Source organism: Pleurodeles waltl, chromosome 11 (assembly GCF_031143425.1).
Source record: "Pleurodeles waltl isolate 20211129_DDA chromosome 11, aPleWal1.hap1.20221129, whole genome shotgun sequence".
Lineage (NCBI taxonomy): Eukaryota > Metazoa > Chordata > Amphibia > Caudata > Salamandridae > Pleurodeles > Pleurodeles waltl.
Window position 1 is genome coordinate 68,734,587 of NC_090450.1, and position 20,002 is coordinate 68,754,588.

Consider the following 20,002-nt stretch of genomic DNA (forward strand, 5'->3'; position numbering starts at 1 on the left):
GACATCACAAACATTTGTGTTTGTGACCGCGAACACAAACCAATCACAGTTAGCACCCATTTCAAATGGGTGCTAACCCATTTGCAAAAGGGAAGGGGTCCCCAGGGGACCCCTTCCCCTTTGTGAATGGCATTAAAAACATTTTTCCAGAGCAGGCAGTGGTCCTGTGGACCACTGCCTGCTCTGAAAAAATGAAACGAAAATGTTTCATTTTTTAGTTTTGTAATGCATCTCGTTTTCCTTTAAGGAAAACTGGCTGCATTACAAAAAAAAAACTGCTTTATTTGAAAGCAGTCGCAGACATGGTGGTCTGCTGTCTCCAGCAGGCCACCATCCCTGTGAGTGCCGCGAGTCTCAAGTGGGTCGCAAATTGCGTCCTACCTCATGAATATTCATGAGGTGGGCATTTGCGACCCCCTTGCGAGTCGCAAACAGTGTCAGGGACACTGTTGTGCATAGGGTTTTGCGACTTGCACTGACTTGCAATTTGCGAGTCGCAAAACCCAACTTACCTACATCTGGCCCTAGGACTCTAAACATTTATCATTGTACCTCTGTGAGGGACACTTCTCTTGCCTATCCCTTCCAAAGAACAGCTTTTGCTTTAGAAGGGAATGACTAAATGACGTTTTTGTGCGTAAACATACAGAATATTTCCAAAAGTTGCTTATGACTTTTAAGGCTAGGATTGGATTGCCCTTCCCAAATGTAATCCACAAAGAGCAAGCTCAGTAGTTGTGAATAAAGTGACTGCTGCAGGAAATTCTATTGCTCCAGAAGCTTTGCAGTTCAGCTACTATCTACTCAAGTTTGATAAAGAAAATAATTCTAGATATTTGGGACACCTTACTACATTTCACATCACCCTTGAACATAGTATATTTTACAATGAGTTTGCACAAGGGACCATGTTAGAGAAACTTTGTACATGTACAATAACTGGATAGATTCATTTTGTACTATTTTACTACTCATGGGACACACAATAAACCATAACAATTTGGTCCTTGTCTATGTCGCTGAAAAGTTTTTGCACCAGAGCAAACATGATGCATATATTTTGGAACCATTGTTAACATGTATAGCACAACATTGTTGCTTAAAGATCATTCTTTATGTCCATACGTCTGAAAGGAATCTTGACAATGGCATTTCAGAATTGATTTTGTACTCTTTTTCTATTTGGCTCTGGATGTTTTGCAGTGGCAATCCAGACAATGGGATGCACAGCTATGGAACAAGTAACTCATACTGTAACCTTTGATGTGGAAATCTCAAATAAGCAATATCCCAGAAACGTACCGTCCCTTTGCTATTCTTAGGCTTATTTAATTTATTTATTTTTTCACACTCACAGAGTGCAAATGTTCACTTGTGGGTATCTTGGCATGGGGATGAGAAAGGATCCGTCACTAGGGAACAAATGAGTCTTAAATAGTTTTATAAATTTTAACAGAGATTTTTCCTACTGAAATTCGAGAGGGAGACTGTGGTACAATCTTGCTGCTTCCACTGACAAAAGACCCAGTGTGGTTCTGTTGATACTGGGAAAATTCACCAGTGCAGCTTTCTCAAAATGCAAGCTCTGATGTAAAAAGACATTCTTTTAGTCAGCCGGATAGGCCTGTTGTCAAACAACACCTTCTGGACTAAACAAAGTCTTAACACTGATTCTCTGCTTTACATGAGCGCAAGTGAAGTTTGGCTAAACCCAGGCTAATGGATTCAATTTTCCTGTTTAGAATTAGTCTGGCAGACATATTCTGCACTATTTGAACAATGTTTGACAGCTTGTCCAAAAGGCTAAAGTAGGTCGAATTACAATAGTCCAGTCTGGCAGATATGAAGGTATTTAATATCTGTGTACTTTGCTGTACATTAAAAGGGTAGATATTCTGTCTGAGGACCAGTAATTGAAACAAATAGGTCTTGGCTACACCTTTCGATCTGTTACCCCATAGTTAAAACTGAGTCAAACTTAATCCCCAGATTTTTTACACTTGACACAGGACTGGGGTGCAGGCAATTATACTTCTCTGAGGTTTATGGATATAACCTGAGCTTTTACCCAACTGGTAGATTCAATATGTGTGAACCACTTCTCACAACACAGAGTACCCAGAAAGAAGTAATGTTCAGGATAATCTCTACTATATTCAGCCTATCCGAATTGGTCGAGGGGCCATCTCACGTCCTCAACTTTTGCCCAAACAAAGAGTGTCTGTCAGGCAGAGCAAAGGTCAGTCTGACTGACACTTTTTATTTTCAGGTCAGGCAGTCAGGAGTTAAACTTGAGCTAGATGCGCTGACACCTGGCTTTCTGAGCTGAACTTTGCCAGGATGAAGTCGTCAAAGCTTCTGCGGGCGTGACATCTTCAGTCTGTCAAAGCACCTGATGTGGGTAGCATGACTGAATGCCTCTGACTTGGGCATTTCAGCTTAAAGCCTTAAAGTGCGAAGGGCAGTGTGTCCCTCACTGATACCTCGTCACAGAATGAGGTGCGGTCAGCAACTATCACTGACCCATCCCACTCTGTGATGAGTGAGGGACTGCTGCGTTCCCTCATTGGCTGATCTTAGTTCAGCCAATGAGGGGGTCAGCCAATAAGAGAAGGCAGAAGTGCACATCCTCCTGGGACTTCCAAGGCAGAGCTGCACAGGTAAGTGTGTTTTTATTTGTAATGTTTGGTGCATGCGTCCCTGAATATTTGGGAGTGAATGGATGTGTCTCTGTGTGCCCGTGTGACTGCACCGGTGTGACTCTGTGTTTATGTGTACATTTGTTTTCCATCCGCCACTCTCCCTGCTAAAAGTACCAGCTGCCACTGACCGAATTTATGTTCTTTGCACTCCTTACTGCAATCACTTCAACAAAGTGAACAACCTGTCATGTCAAACAAACACTTACACATAAAGGGTTAGTCCAGCTTACCAACATTTAGGACACATTTCTTTGTGTTTCTTGTCATTACCACAAAGCAAAATGTTAACATTGATAATGTTAACTAGCCTAAAAAATGTTTAATAAATATCTCACTTCAAATGTTATGCAACTTTAGGAATAGTATATATTTGTTCACTTATGATTTGTGTATATACCTTTGTGGTGGTAAAACTCTATACAGATAATTCATTTTTTAGAGTGAAAAAACACACAGAGAATATTAGGCAGCGCTTTTTAATGGCTACAGTACCAAAAATGTTAATGTTTCCCAGAAATTAAAAAACTAGGTAGCGCGCTACTATAAGCAAAAGAAATACTTCGCTGCATTTTAAGAGGCAAGAGCACAATCACTTACATCATTCAGGGTCATTACAAAATAAGGAAGAACATTAACGTGAGCAAAATCTAAAACTGAGCTCCACTTATCAAGTCAATCGTACATTAACTTACATGATTCGGAGTACTTACAAAATGAGCCAGAACAGTTGAAGGCAAACTTAGAAGTCAAGAGAGAGTGCCCAAGTGAATTGAGCCTTTTGACTCTGTGGATAACCTAAAAGAAATTAGTCTTCATTAGGATTTTTGTGGATTTGATAGGAAGATTAATCATGTTAGAAATTTGTTGTTGGAATAACAGCTTTTTCATTGTGTTCTTGAAGACCTCATGGGATTGTACTGAGAGGAAGGGAGTCCCACAATCTGAAAACACTTCCTGTGAAGGATTGTACGATGGTCAATTTCTTTTTGCAAATAAGGGTATCTGCTTTACGGAGTCAATGCTGCCAGTCAGCGATCACCACTATTATTTTGAAAGATAGTTCACAGTTGTTGACAGTTGTGAATAATACAGGCCAACTTTACGGTAATTCTTGCTCTGATCAGGCACCATCTCATGGACAACAAAACAGGTGTGTTGTGATCAAACTTCATGGGGACTAAGCCCAGTCTTGCTATATGCTGTCTCAAAGAGACACTGTACAACACGTGCCAGGCTTCAGCAAAGAGAGTTGAATGTGAAAAGCAGTTTTACCACTACCAGTGGACTATGATTATATTTACAGTTTTGTTAATAAATTGTGCCACATGTCACAGACTACTTCCAAATGTTGGTCATCATAAAGTTCCCAAAGAATAACGTCAATGTACCTGAATAACAGAGTTGCGAACAGTTTGAAACCTAGACATATTGTTTGGGGTCAGGGACAACCTTGGATAAACTGCACAAGTGAAGCCCAACCCCCGCAGCTCCACCCTTTGGCAGACAATTTACAGTGTGCCCCACGGTAGTTAAAGAGGACAATCTGCTACTTACACAAAATAGGCAAACGTGTCATTTATTATAAATTGCATATACTGGGCATTAATGCAAAGCCTTTACTATTATTGTGTTAATCTAAGGAAATACAGTGAGCAGTAAGTTTAGCTTGCATTGCTGACAGTGATTACAATACAAAACATGTTTACACATTAGTAACGTTTAACACTTTACAGCTATTTAAAATGCTCTTACAATGCTCAGTGATTTTATGCAAATACATGCAGAAAAACTATAAAGAAAATTGGTGATTATGTACATTTTCCCATATAATATTTGCAGTTTTAAAAACAAAGGACGAAAGTCACAGGCAGTTTTGTTGAAATATTTTCAATTCTAAATGACAACTTTAAATACAATTTCTGTAAAGCATGAATTAATAAAACATCTTTGGTGCTTGTCAGTTTTAAAAACAATAATATGGCAAACTAGCATAAAACTATTAAGGGAAACGTTATGGGCTCTCGCATTTCTGTCACCTTGCATTGTGGCAGATTTGTGACTTTCAGAAATTCACAAGAGTTTACAGAAATAGCCCTGGAAACCCTACTCTTAGAACACTTTTGTGAAATTAATTTTGACATGTACATTTGCTCATTCACAAACATGCAGAGCAAGGGCAAATCTACTTGTTAAAACCTTTTTTCTTTCTTCTCCAGTGGGAAAATATTTTCTCCACGGAGAAACTTTTTTTCTTATTCTTTGGATAGGGTGATCCCTTCCCCCTGGGGGGAAAACATTTATTTCTGCTCTTTTTTTAAAACCTATTTTATTGAAGGTTTGCAAGGTACAAAAACATTTGCATGTTGTTAACACTTGTCTTCTCATCACAATCAAAGGAAATAACATTCGCTGCATCCCAAAAATCATCACCTCCTCCCCCACCCTCTACTCCCCTCCCTCCACATAATTGAGTCGTTAATACAGGTTGTTCCAGATGGGTATTCGTCAGTTTGGGTATAGGTAAGGTGTAGTTCAAAAGGGTGGCATCTGAGATTCAGTGTGGTCAGCGAGGGAAATTCTATGTGTGCGGGTACCCAGGTCTCAAGGATATTCCTTGCACAATATTCTCCGTGAGGTCTGATTCGTCAGTGCCTTAACCCCTAGGGTTCGGTGACCATGTGGGCGAGGGTCTCTGGAAGGTCTTGTCCGGTGCCGTCAGAATGTCTAGTAGGACTTCCCGAGCTCTTGCCTCATCTAAAGGCCTGAGTCCCCTCCTGGTCTCCCTAAGCATTACAGCCCTCTCACATCCCACCCATCTTTCTAATTCTTTGTGCCAGACTCCAATGCGGGGCCAACGTTACACCTTTCAGATTCGGGTTATTTCTCTTTTGGTCGCCAAGTCCTGAAATTTGCTGGTAACTTTTGTTTTGAGAGTGTGGGTGAACCATCCTAACAAGCAGTAGCCCAGAGTACAGAGAAGCTCCTTATCAATAACCTTGGCCCTCTGTAGGACAAAAAAGTTGATGAGTTGGGACAAAAAAGTTGATGAGTTTAAATCTAGCATTTCATGAGAACTTTGGGATCCTTTACAGGATGTGTGTCCATTCTTTGGCGGGTATGGAAGTCCCTGCATTTTCTTCCCATTTAGACCTTAATGTTTATAATGGTTGGACCATGTCCTCTCTTATTATCCTTTAAAGGCATGTGACTGTCTTGCACGTGCCTGAGGGCAGGCCTAGATATTGGCCTGTTGCATGTGTCTGTGGTTCAATGAGGCCTGACTTCCACTGTTTACGCAAGGCCATTGTAATGGCTCCATGGAGCAGAAAAGGCCATGTGGTAAGTCAAATTCTGCTTTAAAACTCTCGGCTCAACGGAGAGTCACCCCCAAGTGGTAATGCCGGGGAAACAGAGTGCAAGTCTTCATTTTCTGCAGGCATCTCATCCAGAAGTTGCGGCAGACTCTGAATTCTATTCTGTTGTGTCATCTTCCCTTGTCTTATTTATTCTTAGCAGCACTTCCAGTAGTCTTGTCAGAGAGGGAGGTGAAGGGGTGTATCGACCTATTTTGGGCTTGTCTACTCACTCGCCCCTGGGCATACCACTGGAGGTGTGCAGCCAAATAGTAAGATTCAAACTCTGGCACAGCCAGCCCGCAGTCTGCCGATTGTACTTGCAGTTTAGTCAGAGCTACCCATCTCCAGCCCTTCCCCAGAGGAATGTCAATGGGTGGAAGTCCAGTTCTCTGAAAACTGGAGGGGGCAACCATATGGGGAGCACTGTAAAAAAATACAGGAATCGTGACAAGACTATCTGTCTTAGTATTGGGGAGAGCCCTGTCTTGTCCCTCTCTGTACTGTGTAACTTTCTGATATTGTTTGGCCTGTGCGTACCCTTGCCATGAGACAATTAAATAATAAGCGGACTCAAGTTATGTTACCCTCTCCTATTCCCATTTGGTCATACCGGAGTAGAGGAATTACCATTCAAGGGTGTCAAACGCCTTTACGATGTCCCTCGCTAAGATGACAGCTCCAGTTTTGTCATAAGTAGAGTCATCTATTATTGCTAGCAATCAGTGGATGTTTATTGCTGTGTTGCGACCTGGTATAAGCCAGGCTTGGTCAGGATGGACCAGATGGGGCATATGTGAGAGGAGCCGCGTGGCCAAGACCTTACTGACTATCTTATGGTCCAAGATAAGCATTGCCAGCGGTCTATAAGCGCCGCTGTCAGTTGCTGGTTTCCCTGGTTTCAATAACGGCACTAACGGCACCACCAATGCTTCCCTAGTGGTAGTTGGTAGTATCCCCTCCTCTCTGGTAGCCTTATATAGGTCAACCAGCCAGTACGTCTGAATATGCCACGTAAAACTCATCTGAAAACATAAACATCCCATGGCGTCTCACCATGAGACAATCCCTTAATCGCACCACGGACCTCCTGAATGGAAAACTCAACCCGAGGGTCTCCACTTCCTCTTGCGCAAAGGTTGGAAGGGGGAGTGGGGCTAAGAACGTCTGAAGTGCTTCTGCGTCATGGCAGGTAGTACTCTTGTAGAGTCGGGAATAGTAGCCCATGAAGTGTTTGTTCGCGTTGTCCTGCATGTATAGTCTTTGTCCCCCCTCCGTTAGGATATCCACTATAATGAAGCCCCTCTTGGACGAGTCTGCTTACCAGGCCATTAAGGACCCAGTCTTGTCTCGTTCTGCATGGGCCCAAGTCATGTATCTTTTATGATCAAAGCACCTGCACTGTACAAGTTGGCCCGCGTGACTCAGCTTCCAGTAATCTATTTTGCTATTTTGGATGTGCCGGTCTCTGTTTTTCTCCTGTCCTCTGTGTATCCTCAGCTGTTGAGACCTCCTTAAGTAATCTGCATCTCACCCCCACCGATTCTGCCAGACATTTGCCTCTATTGACTGGCTTAAAGGCGTCCCATTCCACTAGGGGGTGCCTGGTTGTGCCCATGTTCTCTGTGAAATAATGTTCTATGTGTGTTCTCACTGCTTCTAGATAATGTGGATCCTCCAGGGATTCGGGATTGAATTGCCATGTGGGGATGCATGCTTTAACGCGCCCCCATTTCAGGTGGAATAATATAGGGTTGTGGTCTGAAATTGTGGAAGCTAGGTACTAAACTGTGTATGTCGGGGGTGCTAAGGAACGTATCAAAGAGCACTTGTAAGTAATGGAGTCTCGCACCGTAGAGTTGGCGCCATGTGTTGATAAGTCTCCATTGAGTTTGCCAGGCTTGGAACTGTCTGGCTGTCCGTGTTCCTGACAAGTCTCGAAGTGGCGGATGTGAGCCCCCTATAAGTGTAGTTCTGAGGAGAAACAGGGCCAGTCGCACAGACACGGTCATCAGGAAAGCACCCTGCTCTATGTTAGGTGCATCAATGTTAACCAGGGTTATGTCCCGTCCCTCTAATCTACCTTTCACTACAACATATCTACCCTCTGTGTCAATGATATGTCCTGTGTGTTGGAACGGGACCCCTGCCGTGATCCAAATCAGAATTCCTCTTGCATAGGCCAAGAAGGAGGTGTAATATGCCGGGCCCCTCCATTGTCTGTGTAGTGCTGTACCTCCGGTGCCTGTGAGGTGTGTTTCTTGCAGCATAGCTACTTGGACGCCTCTCCTGTTTTAAGTATGAGAAGACCTTATATTGTTTAGTCATCGTATGCATTTCTCTTGTGGGCCATGATAGAAATGTATAGGTTTCAATGGCAATCATCGCATCAATGTCTGTTTCATCCCCCTCCACCCCCTTCATCTCACCCTTCTATGCTGCACTTTTCATCTCAAGAATATTGGCACACCCAGCCCGAATATGTGCCTCCAAGTGGTGAAAGACTCAAATTTCCTATTGCGAAACACCCAACGATTAACTGTTAAACTCCCACTCCCCAGGACAGGCAAAAAAAAACCATCAACAGTCAACTTTTAGAACTGCAGTTACGAAAGAGCCGGCGTGTAGCAATCTAGTGCCCCCCCGCCCCCAGGTTTCACTCCTCTGCACTCGGCTGGTCATGCAGGTATTACCAGCAGTGTTCCCCCTTAAGCAATGCTGTTCTTACTTTGACTGTACTGGTAAGCTGACACCTTTAGATAATGTTATCAGATATCCCTTGAGTCACCACCGGCATTGAAGCTTCGGAGTCTTGTGAAGTACAAGAGTCTTGGTCTGATTCAGAGTACCCCCCTCTTCCTCATCCAACAGTAGGGAGGGACTCCGTTCGTGGGCGCCCAGAGATGCTACCGGCTCAATCGCCTTCTGACGCTCTTGTTGGGTCTTCTCTCTGGAGGGGGCATCTGTCTGCAAGTGGATGGTCTGTGTCATTGCATGGGTCTATGTAGTGAGCTTCTGTGAGAGATTTGGCTTGATGCAGGTGGCTTATGCAGGTCGTTCCAGCTCCAGACCTCTTTGAGAGTCCGGAAGAATTGAGTTCCTTCCACCGTCGCCACCAGGAGGTGGGCCTGGAACATCATGCCATCTTGTAATCCCATCTGTCTGAGTTTCGCCTTAGCTTCCCAGAAAGTAGATCTCTGCTTCTGTACTTTGCGTGAGAAGTCTGAAAAGAGGCGGATCGTGGAATTTTCAATAATGATGTCCCCTTTCTTCCTTGCATGACTAAGGATGCAATCCCGATCTCTGTAATGTACCAATCTTGCTATCATTGGGCGTGGGGGGGGGGTGCCATAAGCAGGGGACAGACCAGCACACTATGTGCCCGCTCTAAAGTGAAGAAAGGGGAAAAGCCGTCAGCCACCACTTCCTCCCGAATCCAGCGTTCCAGGTATCCCACCATGTCTCCGACTTCCATGCGCTCCAGATGGCCAATTATGCGGACATTATGGCGTCTAGACCTGTTTTCAGCGACTTCTGCTCTCTGCTCATGGACTTTTGTTTTGAGGTCGCGCAGCTTGTTTGCCACTGCGGTCAGGGATGGTGAGACTTCCTACTGTGTATTCTCTGTTGTTGTGAACCGCTCCGCCAAGCATCGAATGTCATCGCAGAGTAGCCCCATGTCAATGGCCAAGGAATCTATTTTACCCTCCAGGACTTCCTTGTAAGCAGTTATGGCCTTTCAGTATATCTTGCAAGGTTGGATCTCCAGGGGCTTTCATGTGGTGAGGTCCGTCCTCCCTCAGTAACTATGGAGGGAATTCTTCCATGTGGCCTGTGTCTTGGTCTGTCTTACAACCAATTTTCCCCATAGTTAGGCAGGTGAGCTCAAATATGTATTGTGCGCCAAATTAGCCTTGAGCTGCTGGTTTCAGTGATGTCACAAGGCGTCACAGGTAGCAAGCAGTGCGTGTAAATTTTAGGGGTCCACTGATTCAGAGTATGACAGCCACCCTCTTTTTGCTAGTTTCTCGCTTCCCAATGATTCTCCACCAGGTTTCACTTAACGGCATATGGTGTTCCTGCTGCTCCCCGCTTATGGGCATGCTTATCAATGTACCTCGTCAGGGCCTCGCCAGCCTTGTCATGGGCGCGGTCAGTTAATGGTGAGGGTAGTGTCCTTGAAACTGTTATTGCACTACGGGGCAAGGAGAAAGCTCTAGGGGTCAATGGCACCCCCCCACCCCACTTAACAGGTTCCTTAACTGATTTAATGGGGGGCTGGCACTTCAGTATAGGCAGGCAGTTTTTTGGCAATTTGACCTGTGGTTTCAGTACTCATGGGGCAACAGTGCTTACTGCCATACCTCTACTCCCAGTCCTCATCTCTGTGTGCTGGCACTCTTCTGGGGGGGGCTCCGTTTCAGTTTATCTCCTCACCGTACTGCTGCAAAGGGCCTACGCGAGCTGGCTTCCAATAGTGCTGCATGCAACCTCATTCGTGAGTTGAGGTGCGGCATCCTCAGTGCTGAGTTCTGCTCGGCGTAGGGTGCTGCGTCTTATCTGGCCGCAGTTCCAGTCCAGCTGCTGCTACAGTTTCCTCTGTTATGACATGCAAGTTTAGGCCATGTGTGGCGGCTTGGTTTGCTGGTCTTGTCTCCGCTTCCCCACATGCCCTTTCCTTTTTTTCCTCCAAAAATGCTATTAACATTTAATAGTCACAGTTAAAGTCACCAGCTCAGTTACACTAGTCTGTATTCACCTAAGATCCATTGTGGTCTAAACACCCATTTCTTGGCACACTACAATTTGCATCACTATAAATCATCATTCAATATTATTTGAATTGGAATTGGACAACATCAAATAAACATTTGCAGAGGCAATTTATCTGTCTAAGATATTACTCAGTGGAACACTTAATAATCTCCTACTGGATAACACTCATCAGACCTACTGGAATAACTTACCTTGCCAGTGTAAGCATCTGGTGGCAGGTTATTCCTCCACCCCTCCCCACATGCAGGGGCTATTGTGCATCAACTGTTGCATGACAGCCCCTTCCCTGCACCCCCCCTTTAATTTACGCCCTCCCAGCCCTGCTGTAACTCGCAAAGCTTCCCCTCAAAATCCAAAACTCTATGTCTTTCCCAAACTGCATTCATTGACGTTCTACATAAAAAACTTCAATGCTATCTTATCACTTGATATCTCGTTCAATTAGAGTTTTAATTACCAATATATATAAATGTACTTATTTTGTCAGCCGACTTGTGTGACTGTGAGCAATTTTCTGTATCTTTTTGTACCCCAAATTGTAAAGATGTACAATTAAATATATATATGTGTATGTGTGTGTATGTACACATATATATATATATATATATATATATATAGTAACAGCATTACTGTGTGGCCCATTAAATTGGTATTAGGATATTCTACGTCAAATCCCTCACATATTTATGTTATATTTGTACATTTGTGGTTTTGTAGTTACTTGTATGCACTCAAACCTATATATCTATAATAGATGTTTTAACCACAAGCTATAGTACTGCCACTGCAACCTTTGACCTGCAAGTTACACACACAAATAACTGTAGTGACATTTCAGGTTATAGTTTCTGAGGCATATGCTTGACCCACCTATCTACTGACAGTTTTTCCTCTAACTGTTTTCCCACAACTCATATAGACCTCAATGCCTGGATAGATTTTAAGGCCTTCAAGTACATTGTGTGCTCTTCTTGATATCGCTCTCCTTCCCATTGGCACACAAACCCAATGTCCAACTATCTGCCGTCTCAAAACGGTTACTTGCCCCCGCACTACATATTACCACAAGCATGGTTTCAATTTCTGAACTTTTTGCACATACTAATTGTTGCTTTCAAGTGTGTTAGTCTAATTAGTTCAAATGAAAAAAACACGACAACCACACCCAGGATGCAAATGTTGGTCACATGAAAGCCTAGGAATGGAAAAGGAGTCCATATGACATGGATTCATGTGGCCACCTTACAGCGTAATGATCCTGCATTTCTCTCCCCTTTCCCCTTGGGATGTATGTCAGGGAATGTTAAACTCACACCTGCACAAATTTACAGATTAAGGTACGTCCCTTTCCATCTTGTCATACTGCCATCGCTAGCCTGGTAGCTCTTTGGCGAGGTCAGGAGCACCCATTTATCCCCTCAACTAGGAGCATCTCCACAAATTATGGTTACTGTTTGGACCCTATTTTACCAACAGGGCCAGTGTTTTTGGGCAGATATTGGAGGAAGAAATCGAAAACCAGCAAAACCCAATATTTTGTACCCTTGAATCAAAATGTTCAGGGCAGCGTCAGGTATTTCTGAAGAAGATATATGTTTAATCCTAAAACGTGTTGACTAGTGAGAAATCCCAACATCACAAACAAAATAAAGTAGAATTAAAAAATACATTATAACATCTATTGGATTTATGGAAACGTTCTAAATAGTTGATAATTTAATGAAGTTAAAAATGGAGGAGTGCTTTCTTTATTTGGGATGAAAGTCCTGATTTCTTTTTAATCTTATTAGGTTACCTTGTTTTTTCATAATTTTCTCAATTTAAATACACTCTATAAAGAACTCCAAATACAAGAGCAATTTACAAGCTACTACAAAAGAAGATATAATGATGAAAATTATACTCTTCTACTCAACTTGCTTTATGAGAGCTCCGAATATAGGTTTTGAAATTGCAAACGCATTGCTAATATAGTTAGAATAAAGCACACTCATTTCTATCTTATCATAAGCACATTAACAAAACAAACACACAATGCTTATATTGTTTTTTTCCCAAACTAAACAGTAAAACACAAACCTATGGTGTCATCCAAATTTCCACCTTGAGCTACAAAGGGATGCAAACTTGTTTGGATACCATTCATGAGCTAGTATACATAAATGTATATTATTGAAAAGGTTTTCTAAAGCTTCACAAACATACAAGATAGGTGTGCATGGTATATATGTGCAGGGGTAGTACAATACAAGCTTCTCTCGCAAACGGCTCATCCCATCAAAAAAGCAGAGAGGAGAACAAAGCAGCAGTACCCATTGAGACCCCAAGCTGGCATTGTTTCAAAACTGACAATGGTATCTCAAAATAATGGGATTATCTGTTTATTTAAAATGTAGGAGCCCAGACTATATGTTATGTTTTCTTTAGTTAGGTACGTTTTTTATCTTTGTTATTAACAGTTTATATTGTAATATGTTCTTAAGAATGTTATTCTTTGTAAGTCTCCGTCATTCCAAATCATGTACCCTGGATTCAAAGTTTGTTATTTGGAATACGAGGAGCAGACTTGGAGACAGAGACACGGAGCGGACGCTCGGCAAGCCTGTGATGTTGTTTCAACATTAATAAATAAGTTCTTAAATGAAATGAAGACTCCGACTTTACAAATTTTGCTGCACGAGTTTGGAGCAGTTGAAACAACAATGAAGAACCCACGCAGAACAAGGAATCTGCTTTGCTAAGGTTCACAAGGCTTGTTGGGATTCATACTGGATTGTTTTTATTTAAGTGCTACACTTGGTTTACAAACGTGTGAGCGACTTAATTTTTTTACTGTGAATATTTTCGCCTGGCACTGTAGTATGTTTGGGGATGCATTTCTCACCGTTTGATAAAAGTTGGATCGTTCGCCATTATTTGAAGAGGGTGTCTCTTGTGAGGAAACAGCACGCGTAACAACCTAATGCGTGTTGACATCATCGACGTACAAGCCCATTAGATGAAAGGCCATTAGCAATGACAAAAGAGGATAAAAGGAAGGAGAGCAGGAAGGCTTTTGTTATCGGGCAATGTGCGTTCAGAGCAAACCAAAGGTTTTTAGCTAACGCATCTATAATTCTCATATTTTATGGGATAACGCTGCTCAAACAAACAGATTCAAGGTGTGTTATATGACATTGTGCATTATTGGTTAATTTTTTGGGGGGATTAACTTTGTTGATATTAATCATCAATGAAACACACATGGTACATGTTGGATGTATTTTTGATGGTATGGTGTTTCCTCTTCAAAGTTAAAACAGTGAACTAGTCCTTTGGGTGAAGATTGGTCACTGTTCTACGTCCATTTTAATTCAGAATGGCCACACAGCATTTCTCTCTTCAACCTCTCCAGACATTCTGGCCTGCAGGTGCGAACCCATGTATGAAATGGGTGGAATGGAAATCTTATTATTTTTTTTTTTTTTACAGACCATAGACAAGGAAGGGAAAATGAGTCCTGAGAGAAAGAAAAAGATCTTCTTGCATTCTGTTGGCCCAGAGGTCTAAAAGTATATGAAGAAATGACAAAAACAAGTGGGAGCGTGGAGGCTAATGTATTTGAAAATGTTTTGAAAGAGTTTGATAACTATTTTGCCCCTAAAGTGTTCATAGGTATTTCTAGATATAATTTTTTTTCAAAGGAAGCAAGAATGTCGAGAGATAGTAGATGAATATGTTGCAGCACTTAAGAAATTGGCCAGTGACTGTAAATTTGATCATTTACAGGAACAATTAATTAGGGACCAATTAGTGATGCATACTCGTGATTCAGCATTTCAAGAAAGATTATGGGTAAATGGAGATGCAGAGCTTAATGGTATTTTGACAATAGTTAGGAAAGCAGAGTTATCCAGTCGTAGTACGAACGCCATTAAGGCAGAGTCTAAGGAGTTTTGTGAAGAAACAGTTAACAAGATTAAACATACAGCGATGAGTAAATATAAAAAAGAAAATGTGAAAAGTCAACAGTCTTTAAAGAGTGAAGGACAAAAGTGTCATCGCTGTGACAGTAATTCACACTTAGCTTCTTTTAAATATTGTCCAGCGTTAAAGCAGAAGTGTGCAGCATGTGGAGTCTTAGGACAAGAGTGTGTAAAAAAAAAGAAAAGAAGTAATGTGAAGTATGTTGAAGATGTGAGTGAAAGCTCAAGTGGAGATGAAGGTAAAGTCAATAAAATTAAGCATTGTGGCGAGCAAAAGAAAAGGTACAAGTATTTGTTTTAAATGTGCATGAAGGTTCATTATGCAATAAGAAAAAAATGGTATGCCATATGCGTATTTACATGTGTATGTTGACTCTGGATCCCCTTTCACTATTATTAATGAGAATGTATGGAATTCAAGATTTGTAAAAAAAAAATTGGGTAATAGTTTGCAAGAACCTGACATTTGCCCGGAAGGATTTTTGGAAGAAAAAATAGATTTGTTAGGATATAGAGAGCTGACTTTTGCTTTTAAGAGCAGGAAATCTACTGGAAAGTTATATATAGCAAGGAATGGACCTTCAGTTCTGGGTTGGAAAGATCAAGGAGAGTTAATATCACCCTTGATCCGAACAGTCCCGAACCAGCTATGGTTGTGGATGAGATGGAAAACATAGCGAAGAATATTAAAAAAAAAATCCTAAAGTTTTAGTGGAAAAATTTGAATTTCAGCAGATTTTGAACATCGTATCATTTTGAAGTCAAACGCTTGTCCGAAAGTTCATAAAGTAAGGAACATTCCCATACTTATCAGAGATGAAGCAGAAAAGGATTTAGACAAACTGGTTAGAGCGGATATTATTGAACCGATTGAATCTTCAGAATGGATTTCTCCGGTGGTGGTGGCTAAACGCAGAAACTGAACGATTCGTTTGTGCATAGATATGTGCCATATGAATAATTATATAGTGGTCGATAAATTTCCACTACCAAGAATTTCAGAAATGCTTACACTTATAAGAGGGGCATCATGGTTTTCCACTATAGACTTGTCAGCTGCATATCATCAGATTAAATTGAGTGAAGAAAGTAAGAAGTATACAGCGTTTATCATTCCTATGGGGCGTTTCCAATATAAAATATTGCTGTTCGGTCTACGCCGGCAGCAGCCATTTTTCAGAGGTTAATGTATCAGTTATTTGGAAAGCTTGCCAATGTAAGGTGTTTCCAAGATGACATTTTTACTTTTTGGCAAGGATAGGACAGAACATGACAGAGTGTTGGAAGAGGTTCTAAATATATTGGAAGACAAAGATTTGACTGTGGAACATTCCAAGTGTAAGTTTGGTGTGCAGTCAGTAACTTATCTTGGACATGTTTTGTGTGGTAAAGGGGCAGCTACAAAACCGAAGTTGGTGGAAGCCATTCTGAATGTTCCACATCCCAAATGTAAGGATGAAGTTAGATCATTTCTAGGTATGGTAGAGATTTATGCGAAATTTGTGAAGGGTTTTTCCAGCAGAGTTTTCAACATTAGAACAATGTTGAAACACTGCTTAAAAACAATGTTGAGTTCTGTTGGTCACAAGAATGAGAAACAGAATTTAAAGACATAAAAGATGCAATTGTACAGGCCCCCGTGTTAAGTTGTTTTGATCCAGAGTTTATAAATGTTGTAACGGTAGATGCCTGCGATAAAGGATTAGGAGGTGTGTTGACACAAATCAGTTCATCAGCAAAGCTATTATTGCTTTCGCTTCTCGTGCTTCATCACCAACTGAAGAAACAATTTCGGTGATAGAGAAGGAAACACTTGCATGCGTTTGGGCACTGGAGCATTACAGATCTTTTGTATGGGGAAAGAAATATATTCTACATACAGATCACAAACCATTAGTAAAATTGTTGACCACTGAAGAGATGTTTAAGGCGTCTGCTAGAATTGCTAGAATGTCAATGCGTCTGCAAGATTATATGTATGAAATTGAATATGTTCCAGGAAAGAGTAATGTTTTGGCCGTATGCCTACTGGAATATTAGAATGGGATGCTGATGAAGAGGAGGAGTTAATTCATGATGAGGGTGCCCGAAGTGTGAAAGAGGAAACGTGGAAGGAAGGGTATTCCATGGATAAGGATTTACAGATATTGATTGATGGGTGACGTATGGTTGGCCAAACAAATCTAAAATTTCAAAGAATTCAAGACATTTCTGGGAAGTGAGGTGTGAGCTATCGGTTATTCAAGGTACAGTTTTTAGAGGGAATAGAGCTATTCCCCCAAAGACACTTAGGAATAGTATCTTGAATTTGTGTCATGAAACTCATTGCAGGATTATGAAGATCAAACATAGGGTAAAAAATGGTATAGGTGGCCAGGAATAGACATTCAAGCGGAAAGGGATTGTGTTATCTGTGCGAATTCAGATAAAACCTTGAGGACGCTAAAACCTAATATGTGTGAACCAATTATACCAAAGAAACCGAGGCATGAAGTAGCAATAGACATCATGGGTCCCATTGGCTTTCCTGGGAAGTATATAATTGTTATGATTGATGTTTTCTCTAGGTGGCCTTTGGTGAAGATTGTGGATAAGGTAGATTCCTTGGGGGTTTTGACATTCATGGATAATACTTCTGTAGAGGAAGGTTTACCAGTACAGATCATTAGCGATAATGGAGTGCAGTTTGTGTCAAACTTAACAAAAATATTTTTTGAAAGGATTGGTGTTAAGCATAGAACCACGTCTTTGTACACTCCTAGCGGTAATGGTATGATTGAGAGGTTTAATAGAGCTATGAAGGATGCAATTCAAATTGCATGTAAGAATGGTGATGATTGGGAGGTTCAAATTTTTAAAACCTTTTGGTCAAGTAGAACTAGCCGGATGGTTATTGGAAGCATCAGATTGCAAGGTGTCTTTTGATGAGGTCAGGGACAGGGTTATTAAAAGGCATCAGAAATACAAACAATCTTTTGATAGTAAGAGGTGTTCGGCGAGGAACATTGAAATTTGCAAAGGCAGTGGGGTAAAGGTAAAGAAACCATGGAAGGTAAGGAAAGGGGAAAGCCAATTTTCAGACCCTCTTCAAGTTAGCAATGTGTTACGCAGCGCAGTTCTTTTGAGTGATGAAAAAGTTTGGAATCTTAAAAGAATAGCTGTGTTCAAGGGGTAGAGTGATTTAAACAAGCAGAATTTAAATGATTTCATAGAAGATTATAGTCTGGAAAAGAATAAAGGTAATGCAATCTGGAAAAAGAAAACAAATTGAATTATAATTTTGAAGTTGGAAAGAATGTATGTAGGAGTAATCACATGCAAAGTGAGGAGGAGGGTGCTTCAGCAATTGCTAAGTGAGGAAGGATGAAGGGATGAAATTGATCCTATGAAAGAAAAGTTAGTTCTGGAGCACATGGATAAAGCTCCAGAAGAAAGGGTGGTTTTTGACAAAGGGTGTACAGGTCACAAGGGTAATAGAGTGTGTTCTAAACCTAAGTGGTTGGATGATTATATATGCGATTTTATTTTGTAGTAAATTATTTTATTTTTTGTTTATTTAAAGGGGGAAGATGTGTTATGTGTACTTTAGTTAAGTACATTTTTTATCTTTGTTTTTAACAGTTTATATTGTAATACGTTCTTAAGAATGTTATTTTTGGTAAGTCTCTGTAATTCCAATTCAAGCACCCTGGATTCCAAGTTCGTTATTCGGAATGCTGGGAGCAGACTTGAAGACAGAGACACGGAGCGGACGCTCAACAAGCCTGTGATGTTGTTTCAACATTAATAAATAAGTTCTTAAATGAAATGAAGACTCCGACTTTACACTATAATATCCATTTCTAATCTAGTGTGAAACCACTTCAGCAGACGGCCCAGACAATTTCATATTCTGCACAAAACTATGAACGGTAACACTTTGTTAACATCACAACCACCCTTCCTCCAAAAACATCCAAAACAATAAAAGTCCATCAAATTATATCTAGTGAAGTACTCCATCGCTGTGGTATACTGGAAATCCACGAGATGAGCAGTGAAATTATAAATTGTCAGAGACACCAGGCAGGATGTAATTATATATATTGAAGAGGTTTAATTCAGAAAGCCAACGAGGACCCACGACATAAGCAGTGGCGAACGGCTCCTCGAACGACAGTCCAATTCAGACTTACGCAACCTGAGTTCCAGAACCCATCCGACGTAACCCGCAAGGCCGCAGATCCATAAATTAAAATCAACACAAAGGTAACTTCACATTTATATTCTGCTGAACAGTGTAATACTAAATACAAATATATGTGAAAATACAAATAAACCATATTACTACAATTGCCTTGACGGAGTTCACGTCTGCCAAATTCTAAGATGTCCACCGGCCCAGTGAACATCTCTGGCACTGTCAGGAACCTGTCACGCTGCGACCGCCGCGGCTCCTGCGGCGGCCGCGGCCGCAGGCTCAGGGCGCGCAGCGCGGTATTCTTTACATGCCGCGGCGTGTGTGCGAGCCGCGGGAGAGGCCGCGGCTTGCACACAGGCCGCGGGGGGGAGCCGCGGCTTGCGCGCGGGCTGCGGGGGAAGCCGCGGTTTGCGCGCAGGCCGCGGGAATCACCATAAGCCTGGTCAGGGGTTTCTTTCAGTTCTGCCGCAAAGGCAGACGCGGCAGGGCTTGAGACCCCGAGTGGGTTTCAGGCCTGACCGCGCATAGCGCATTTAGTGCGCTTTACATTTCAGTCTACATTAGATACACATCTGCTCACCACTTACCAGTGTTCAAAGGCATAAGCCGAATACTTGCACATGGTGGTGTTTTTATGCCTGCCTTTTCCCTTTCCCAGCATGCTGCCCACTTCCTCTCTTCCCAGCATGCATTGTTTCTTTTTGTTTGGACGCGTGTACTTTATTCACTATGATATTCTTTTCCCCAACCCAAGATGGTGGTGTTTCTACTTCCTGTTTCCTACTTCCTGTCTAGAGGTATATAAGGGGAATTCAGCTGCTTGTTCATTGCGTTGCAACACTCCTTTGGTGGTAGTTACGCTCCGGCTGGTTTCTTCTTGTGAATCCAGTATTTCCTGACCTGTCTTCGTCTCCAGTCTTCCTGTACCCTCGGATCTTCAGCTGTAAAGCCTTGGTGTCCTCCTTCTGTTTCAGGGAGTTCCTGTTGGAGGTTTTTTACCCTATTGGGGTTTTTCCTCTGGGACTC

General features: G+C 41.8%; 1 protein-coding gene across 2 annotated transcripts in view; it reads right to left on the reverse strand.

Annotated features, from left to right (window-relative positions):
* GNB4 (G protein subunit beta 4) overlaps positions 1 to 20,002 on the reverse strand; it is a 541,779-nt gene that overhangs the window by 408,066 nt on the left and 113,711 nt on the right. The window contains exon 2 of one of the 2 annotated variants that reach the window (XM_069213079.1): positions 3,413 to 3,497. The exons of the other annotated variant lie outside the window; for it this stretch is intronic. The gene's annotated coding sequence lies outside the window, so the exon portion shown is untranslated. The remainder of the gene's footprint in view (positions 1 to 3,412; positions 3,498 to 20,002) is intronic. 2 annotated transcript variants of the gene reach the window in all.